This window comes from Garra rufa, chromosome 2 (genome assembly GCF_049309525.1).
Source record: "Garra rufa chromosome 2, GarRuf1.0, whole genome shotgun sequence".
NCBI lineage: Eukaryota > Metazoa > Chordata > Actinopteri > Cypriniformes > Cyprinidae > Garra > Garra rufa.
The window spans coordinates 8,364,222-8,374,557 of NC_133362.1; the positions used below are offsets into that span (position 1 = coordinate 8,364,222).

General features: G+C 33.9%; 1 long non-coding RNA gene across 2 annotated transcripts; it reads left to right on the top strand.

Annotated features, from left to right (window-relative positions):
- Positions 1-745: 745 nt before the first annotated feature.
- On the top strand, positions 746-10,129 carry LOC141325115 (uncharacterized). 2 transcript variants are annotated; one of them, XR_012353734.1, is made up of 3 exons: positions 746-882; positions 9,306-9,431; positions 9,760-10,129. It is a non-coding gene; the product is annotated as an uncharacterized lncRNA (long non-coding RNA). The 2 variants fall into 2 exon arrangements; XR_012353733.1 differs by having other exon boundaries at positions 754-886.
- Positions 10,130-10,336: the final 207 nt, after the last annotated feature.

The following is a 10,336-nucleotide window of genomic DNA, read 5'->3' on the forward strand; positions in this document are numbered from 1 at the left end:
CAAGAGCTGAAACTTATGGGCACCACATGAGCATGTTATTTTAGAGAGTCTCTGTGTGTCACTTCCTCATTGCTCTCTTTCTCTTTCGCACACACACACACACACACACACACACACACACACACACTCGTACACACACACACACACTCGTACACACACACACACACACACACACACACACACACACACACACACACACACACACACACACACACACACACAGAGCTCACCCACAGTAAGCACCAACCAACATCTCAACTCAAGAAACTTCCCCATTGGTATTTCAGCCACTGCCATTTTAGTGTGTGCACTACAACTGAGTCAAATCATGCAAATGCTCCCTCAGATGGAGAGGGAGGATGAATGACAGAAAAATTGAGTGATGCAAATCATCCAAGTGAACACACACACACAGTCACTCAAAAAGAGAGTGAGTGGGACGTGTTTGCCGACAGAGGAAATCCCCCTCGCAATATCTCACATCTGTGGCACTAAGCGAAGGTGCTGGTGTTACCAGACTGCAGCAGCGCGGCGCAGCGTAGCAGAAGCAGCACTGCAGGCTGAGTTTGTATTTTTGCTGCAAATTGCATGCTTAACTCTGCAGAAAATACACCTGCAGCAGTCTTTTGCAATGTAGGTTATTATAAGCCATGCAAAGTGCTGTGAACTCTTCACCACACTGTTGAGCAAGTTAAGACGTGAGGTTAAGTTAGGTTGAAACTGAACTGACCCTGCAGTAAAGAGTGCAGACATGAGCACATAACGCACATAGTAATGTAGAGAAACAAAGCTCTGATCGTTTGACTTGATGTATGTTTCATTTTTTGACAACTTTGTACATTTTAAACACATTCAGTATACACTTCTGTTCAAAAGTCTGAGGTAGGTCAGATTTTTTTTTTTGTATATTTTTCATTATTTAATCAAAAATACAGTACAGTCTGTAATATTGTGAAATACTGTTATAATTTAAAACTAATGAGTAAAGTTTGCTTGACAAGGCCTTGTTTGAAATAACTTTGAAGTTTGAAGATTTTACTCAAAGCCAAAAAATGAATTATTTTAACATTATTAAAATTTTTAAACAAGTTGATAACATGATTTAACATACTGTTAACACATCTAACATATTGTTAGTATGATTTAGCATGTTGCTAACAAGATTTATTGTGTTTTAACACATTTTCACGTTACTAGCATGAATTAGCATATTGTTAGCATGTTTTAGCATTTTGTTAATATTTTTTAGCATTATTAGCATGTTGCTAACATGTTTCTAGCATGATTAACATGTTTAAAGCATGATTAGTATGTTGCTAGAATGTTTTAACACATTGTTGGTATGATCAGCATATTGCTAGCATGAATGAGCACGTTGCTAGACATGATGTTACCTTGTTTTATCATGTTGCGAGAATGAATTAGCACACTGCTAGCATGACGTTACATGTTGCTAACATGATTTAACGTTTCTAGCATGTTTCCGCATGTTGCAAACATGTTGCTAGCATGTTTTAACACATTATTGACATGATAAGCATGTTGTGAACATGAATTAACACACTGCTAGCATGAATTTACATGTTGTTAACATGTCTTAACATGTTGCTAGCATGATTTAACATGTTTCTAGCATGTTTTCACATGTTTCCAGCATGTTTCGAACATGATTAGCATGTTGCTAGCATGAATTAGCACATTGCTAGAAAGACTTTACATGTTGCTAACATGTCTTAACATGTTACTAGCATGATTTAGCATATTGTTAGCATGTTTTTAATATTTTTTAGCATTATTAGCATGTTGCTAACATGTTACTAACATGATTTAGCAATTGTTAGCATGTTTTAGCATGTTGTTAATATTTTTTAGCATTATTAGCATGTTGCTAACATGTTTCTAGCATGATTAGTATGTTGCTAGAATGTTTTAACACATTATTGGTATGATTAGCATATTGCTAGCATGTTTGAACACATTGTTAGTATTATTAGTATGTTGCTAGCATGAATGAGCACATTGCTAGACATGATGTTAACTTGTTTTATTCATGTTGTTAGCATGATTTAATGCAATTCTAGCATGTTTTCACATGCTAACATGATTATTGTTTTGCTAGCATGTTTTAGAACATTGTTGTTATGATTAGCATGTTGCAAGAATGAATTAGCACACTGCTAGCATGACTTTACATGTTGCTAACATGATTTAACATTTCTAGCATGTTTTCACATGTTGCAAACATGTTGCTAGCATGTTTTAACACATTATTGACATGATAAGCATGTTGTGAACATGAATTAGCACACTGCTAGCATGATGTCACATGTTGTTAACATGTCTTAACATTGTTGCTAACATGATTTAACATGTTTCTAGTATGTTTTCACATGTTTCCAGCATGTTTCTAACATGATTAGCATGTTGCTAGCATGAATTTACATATTGTTAACATGTCTTAACATTGTTGCTAGCATGATTTAACATGTTTCTAGCATGTTTTCACATGTTTCCAGCATGTTTCTAACATGATTGGCATGTTGCTAGCATGAATTAGCGCACTGCTAGAAAGACTTTACATGTTGCTAACATGTCTTAACATGTTACTAGCATGATTTAACATATTGTTAGCATGTTTTAACATGTTATTAACATGATTTAGCAATTGTTAGCATGTTTTAGCATGTTGTTAATATTTTTTTGCATTATTAGCATGTTGCTAACATGTTTCTAGCATGATTAACATGTTTCTAGCATGATTAGTATGTTGCTAGAATGTTTTGCTAGCATGTTTGAGCACATTGTTAGTATTATTAGTATGATGCTAGCATGAATGAGCACATTGCTAGACATGATGTTAACATGTTTTATCATGTTGCTAGCATGATTTAATGCAATTCTAGCATGTTTTCACATGTTGCTAACATCATTAGTGTGTTTTGCTAGCATGTTTTAACACATTGACATGATAAGCATGTTGTGAACATGAATTAGCACACTGCTAGCATGATGTCACATGTTGTTAACATGTCTTAACATTGTTGCTAGCATGATTTAACATATTTCTAGCATGTTTTCACATGTTTCCAGCATGTTTCTAACATGATTAGCATGTTGCTAGCATGATTTAATGCAATTCTAGCATGTTTTCACATGTTGCTAACATCATTAGTGTGTTTTGCTAGCATGTTTTGGAACATTGTTGTCATGATTAACATGTTGCGAGAATGAATTAGCACACTGCTAGCATGACTTTACATGTTGCTAACATGATTTAACATTTCTAGCATGTTTTCACGTTGCAAACATGTTGTTAGCATGTTTTAACACATTATTGACATGATAAGCATGTTGTGAACATGAATTAGCACACTGCTAGCATGATGTCACATGTTGCTAAGATGTCTTAACATGTTTCTAGCATGTTTTCACATGTTTCCAGCATGTTTCTAACATGATTAGTGTGTTTTGCTAGCATGTTTATGAACATTGTTGTCATGATTAACATGTCGCCAGAATGAATTAGCACACTGCTAGCATGACTTTACATGTTATTAACGTGTCTTAACATGTTGCTAGCGCAATTTACCTATTTTCTTGCATGTTTTCACATATTGCAAGCATGTTTCTAACATGATTATTGTGTTGCTAGCATGTTTTTGGACATTGTTATCATGATTGGCATGCTGTTAGCATGAATCAGCACACTGCTAGCATGACTTTACATGTTGCTAGCATTATTTAATGCATGATAATTTGTTTTAGCATGATTTAACATAATTAGTATATTGTTGAGTTTTTAACATGATTAACATTTTGCTAGCATGTTTTAGCACATTGTTAGCATTATTAACATGTTGCTAGCATGTTTTAGGACATTGTTGTCATGATTAGCATGTTGCAAGAATGAATTAGCACACTGCTAGCATGATGTCACATGTTGCTAAGATGTCTTAACATGTTGCTAGCATGATTTAACATGTTTCTAGCATGTTTTCACGTGTTTCCAACATGTTTCTAACATGATTAACATGTTGCTAGCATGAATTAGCACACTGCTAGAAAGACTTTACATGTTGCTAACATCCCTTAACATAGGGTTACCACTTTTAATACCCAAAAATAAGGGACGCATTCGGTTGGGGGGGGGGGGGGGGGGTAAAATGCTGCAGTAAAAAGGTTTCATATGAGTTGTGCATATAATATGGGACGTCCTGAATAAGAACTGATCATTGTTTTTTTTTTTCTACTTATTAGACTCTAAAGTCTAATAATGTCCCATTTCTCAGAAAAGAACCGTCAAGTACACCAATAAATAAAACGGATATTAAAGCAGAAATGCAAATAAATAAGTAAGTAAAAATTCACGAGCATTTTGTAGTATTATCTCTCAGTCCTGGGCGTCTAAATGAAAAGCGCTCTGCTGCAAGCACGTTCTCTCTGTGTTGGTCCTGAAACTACCGTAATCACTGTAATATGCGCGCACACTTAAAATCAATCGCGGCTGGCTTGACCGTGTTTTTCTGAACCGCGGCTGGTTTTCCCGCAGTGATTATTTGCATGAGACGCTGCTTTAAAAAAAATATATAAAAAATACGGGACAAAACCCGTCCTGTATTGATTCAAAACGGGACGCGCAATTTGATTCTCAAATACGGGACGATTCCGTATTTTAAGGGACGGGTGGCAACCCTACCTTAACATGTTGCTAGCATGATTTAATGCATTTCTAACATGTTTTCACATGTTGCATGCATGTTTCTAACATGATTATTGTGTTGCTAGCATGTTTTTGGACATTGTTGTCATGATTAGCATACTGTTAGCATGAATTAGCACACTGCTAGCATGACTTTACATGTTGCTAACATGTTTATGAACATTGTTGTCATGAATAACATGTTGCCAGAATGAATTAGCACACTGCTAGCATGACTTTACATGTTGCTAACATGTCTTAACATGTTGCTAGCACAATTTACCTCATTTCTTGCATGTTTTCACATATTGCAAGCATGTTTCTAACATGATTATTGTGTTGCTAGCATGTTTTTGGACATTGTTATCATGATTGGCATGCTGTTAGCATGAATTAGCACACTGCTAGCATGACTTTACATGTTGCTAGCATTATGTAATGCATGATAATTTGTTTTAGCATGATTTAACATAATTAGTATATTGTTGAGTTTTTAACATGATTAACATTTGCTAGCATGTTTTAGCACATTGTTAGCATTATTAACATGTTGCTAGCATGTTTTAGGACATTGTTGTCATGATTAGCATGTTGCAAGAATGAATTAGCACACTGCTAGCATGATGTCACGTTGCTAAGATGTATTAACATGTTGCTAGCATGATTTAACATGTTTCTAGCATGTTTTCACATGTTTCCAGCCTGTTTCTAACATGATTAGCATGTTGCTAACATGAAATAGCACACTGCTAGAAAGACTTTACATGTTGCTAACATCCCTTAACATGTTGCTAGCATGATTTAACGCATTTCTAACATGTTTTCAAATGTTGCAGGCATGTTTCTAACATGATTATTGTGTTGCTAGCATGTTTTTGGACATTGTTGTCATGATTAGCATGCTAGCATGAATTAGCACACTGCTAGCATGACTTTACATGTTGCTAGCATTATTTAATGCATGATAATTTGTTTTAGCATGATTTAACATGATTAGTATATTGTTGAGTTTTTAACATGATTAACATTTTGCTAGCATGTTTTAGCACATTGTTAGCATTATTAACATGTTGCTAGCATGTTTTAGGACATTGTTGTCATGATTAGCATGTTGCAAGAATGAATTAGCACACTGCTAGCATGATGTCACATGTTGCTAAGATGTCTTAACATGTTGCTAGCATGATATAATGTTTTTACATGTTGCTAGCATATTTTAATATGTTGCTATTTTGTTTTAGCATGATTAACACGTTGTTAACAAGTTTTTAACATAATTAGCATTTTACTAGCATGTTTCTAACATGATTAGTATGTTTATATTATGTTTTAACACATTACTGGCATGATTAACATGTCTTGACATGTTGCTAACATGATTTAACGGATTTTGACATAACATGTTGCTAGCATGAATTAACACCTTGTTTGCATGTTTAACATGTTGCTAACCTGTTTTAGCCTGATTATCATGGTGTTAACAAGTATCTAGCATGATAAGCATGTTGTTAGCATGTTTCCAACATGATTAGTATGTTGCTAGCATGTTTAACACATTGTTTGCATTATTAACATGAATTAGCACATTACTAGCATGAATTAGCATGTTGCTAACATTTTTGTTATTTTTACTATACTTTTTCATCTGCAAAATTTTACTTTGCTTTTGCATAGTTTAATTACTATTTCATCTTTATCTAATATTTATATAGTTAATGCACACTCTTGAGTACATTTCACTACAAGTTGTATTCTGTATATACATGTATATATGTATGTGACAAAAAAAAAAATCTTTCAAACAGCAGTATATACATGTTCTCTTCTTGTCTAGTGTGCATACAGTATACATGCTGGTGTTTCCGCAGATGCTGTGCACACTGGCTCAGTTGAACTGTAGTCTCTTTGTTCAGTGTGTCGAGATAATAATGGATCATTGAATCTCTCTTACGAACACGCTTGTGAATGATTAACTATTAAACCACAGCTGAAAGACAGACTGTGTTTTTAACGACAGGTTGAACGCTCAAATATTCATGCAGAGAGAGAGAGAGAGAGAGAGAGAGAGAGAGATTTTACTGATCTTGAAATCGAGGGAAGTGCATCTGTGTGCATGGCTGGGTGATGAACTTAAACTGAACTTAAACATCACATTTGCCATGCTTACGCTGAACACCTCTTGTGGTGAACTGGAACTGTGAATCAGACTCCATCGCCCACAATCAGCAGCTCACCGATACTCTTGTTGAACATTTAATTTCAAAAGCCTACACTCTTCTGAAGGCCATGTTGGCGCATGGGTTTAATCCCATTCAGACACAAGGACATCAGCTGGTTCAATAAGGGCTCAGCTCTGGGTTTTGTGCAAACCATTTCTTAATGCATTACATATTCTCAGAAAAAATAAAAACTTTTTTCTTGGAATTCTGACTTTACATCTTACAATTATGACCTATTTTTTGGAATTCTGAGTTGCATCTTGTGATTCTAACTTTTTTATTAGAATTTTGAATTTACATCTCACAAATATGACTTTTTTTTTCTTGGAATTCTGACTTTACATCTTAAAATTGTGATTTTTTTTTCTTTTTCTTGGAATTCTGACTTTTTTCTTGGAATTCTGAGTTTACATTTTACAGTTATGACTTTTTTTCTTGGAATTTTGAGATTACATCTTGTAATTCTTACTTTTTTATTAGAATTCCGAGTTTACATATCACAAATATGACTTTTTTTTCTTGGAATTCTGAGTTTACATATCACAGATATGACTTTTTCTTGGAAAATCATGACTTTACATCTTAGAATTCTGACTTTTTGCTTGGAATTCTTACTTTTTATTAGAATTCTGAGTTTACATATCACAAATATGACTTTTTTGGAATTCTGAGTTTACATATGACAGATATGACTTTTTCTTGGAAAATCATGACTTTACATCTTACAATTATGACCTTTTTCCTTGGAATTCTGAGTTACATCTTGTGATTCTAACTTTTTTATTAGAATTTTGAATTTACATCTCACAAATATGACTTTTTTATTCTTGGAATTCTGACTTTACATCTTAGAATAGTGTTTTTTTTTCTTTTTCTTGGAATTCTGTCTTTACATTTTGGAATTCTGACTTTTTTCTTGGAATTCTGAGTTTACATTTTATAGTTATGACTTTTTTCCTTGGAATTTTGAGATTACATCTTGTAATTCTTACTTTTTTATTAGAATTCTGAGTTTTCATATCAAAAATAGGACTTTTTTTCTTGGAATTCTGAGTTTACATATCACAGATATGACTTTTTCTTGGAATTCTGACTTTACATCTTGGAATTCTGACTTTTTGCTTGGAATTCTGAGTTTACATCTTGGAATTCTTACTTTTTTTATTAGAATTCTGAGTTTACATATCACAAATATGACTTTTTTTGGAATTCTGAGTTTACATATCACAGATATGACTTTTTCTTGGAAAATTATGACTTTACATCTTACAATTATGAGCTTTTCCTTGGAATTCTTATTTTACATCTCACAAATATTACTTTTTTCCTTGGAATTCTGACTTTACATCTCACAATTATACCTTTTTTTCTTAGGATTAAAGGTTTGCATTTTGTAATTATGTCTTCTTAAAATTTTAATTCTGAGTTTACATCTCACAAATATTTAATTATTTTTGTAATTCATTTTTCATTTTTAAAACATTTTTCTTAGAATTTTGACTTTACATCACACAATTCTGACTTTTTTTTGGAATTCTATGTTTGCATCTTGTAATTCTGATGTCACAAATATGATGTTTTCTCAAAAAAATGTACAAAAATGTCACTGGGCTGGTACCCTTTTGCAAAAGTGTTAATATGAACATTTTAGGTACTAATCTGTACTTTCAAAGTACAAATATGTAGCATTTATGAGAAAATACCATAGAAAGATGTACATAGCTTTTAGGATACAGCACAAGTGTGCAGAAAAGGCTCTTTCTAAACTAAACTAAACTAAACTAAACCCACAATGTCATTGCACTGTGTAACATTAAGATTTAGGATCTGGATTACTGGAATACTCTAACCCGTTCATTAGAAGGGGTGTTCACATACTTTTGGCCTTGCAGATCCTGCCAACACTATTTTGAATGACATTTTTTGATCACTCAACAAGTTGTGTATTCACTTCTGAGGAAATACATCTTTAGTGTTTACGCACATCCAAACCAGGGAAGTCATTTAAGATGATTGTTTCATGTGCCACTTTTTCTACATTTCCTGCACTGATTTAAGGGGGAAAATCTGCACAGTGATTTTACATAGAAAGCAGGAGCTGTTAAAATGTACATTTTTACTAAAGAGCTCATTAAAATTAAGTCTGTTCTTCACAAAAAGTCCATCCACTATTGTCCTCTCACATTAAATTCCATTGAAATATTTGTTTAGAATGGTTTTGGATTGTTTTAGCTTATAAACGGTGCTTGATCTGTATTTCTCCTGATTTAGACTGGACAAAGCTGCAGTATATTATGGATGGAGGACTTGTATTTTGTCTGAAAGCAATAGTTTGAAGATATTAAAAATTGAATGAATTTAAATGAATTCGTTTGTTACAAACACAGCTTTTGGACTCTCATTCTGACGGCACCCATTCACTGCAAAGGATCCATTGCTGAGCAAGTGATGTAATGCTGTTTCTCCAAATCTGATGAAGAAACAAACTCATCTACATTTTTGATGGTCTGAGGGTGAGTACATTTTCAGCATATTTTCATTTTTGTGCAAATTATTCCTTGAAGGAATTTTTTTTTGGACTGACTTTAGAAATATTTGCGGTGTACTAACATACTAAAATTGAATTCACACCACAGTGTAAGGCTGTAAATATAGTGAAAGCCATTCTTGTCTCTCTCTCTAAACATTCCCAAGATGATTATTCAAATTTTCTCAGTATACAGAGATTAATTCCAAGTATATTAACTGTGACACTTAACAGTCTTATAATTGTCTCCCTCTATAATTGGCCACAGCAGTGAGTATCTAAAGCCATTTAAATGAGAGTGTAAATCTTTACAGACACACAGTAAACCTTGCTGGCGAAACTGAGCTGACATTCGTTTCACTGGGGCTGGTTGTACATGAAGCTCCACGCTGACCGCAGCCCACCGCATTATGATGAAGCAGCATTCCAGCGGGTCTCACCCCGGCAACCAGAATCTGCAGCGAGCTGTTAGCTGTTTTTACAAGGGCTCGTAAAGACCCCCACTTCCTGTTTTGAAGCCCTGTGCCGGATCAGAGAGCTATGGCATCCTTCTGATGAATGTTTCATAGAATATACCGTAAAGTTTGCTAACGTGGCTAAAAACATCAAAGTCAAGCTTACTGTATGTGTCATGGTTAAAAGTGAAAAAGATGATGTTTTATGGACTGTCCGTGGAAGCTTATTTCTGCCACAATAAAAATGTAAAACAAAAAAGGCGACTGCAATTTTTTATCTCACAAGTCAGTCTTTTTTCCATCCATGGTTCAGTTTTTTTTCTCTCAGAACTGCATATTTATTCCTTGCAACTGTAAGTTATAAACTTATAACTGCAATTTTATTTTATTTTTTCCCCTTAGAATTCTGGCTCACAATGCTAACGTTTTTTTTTCT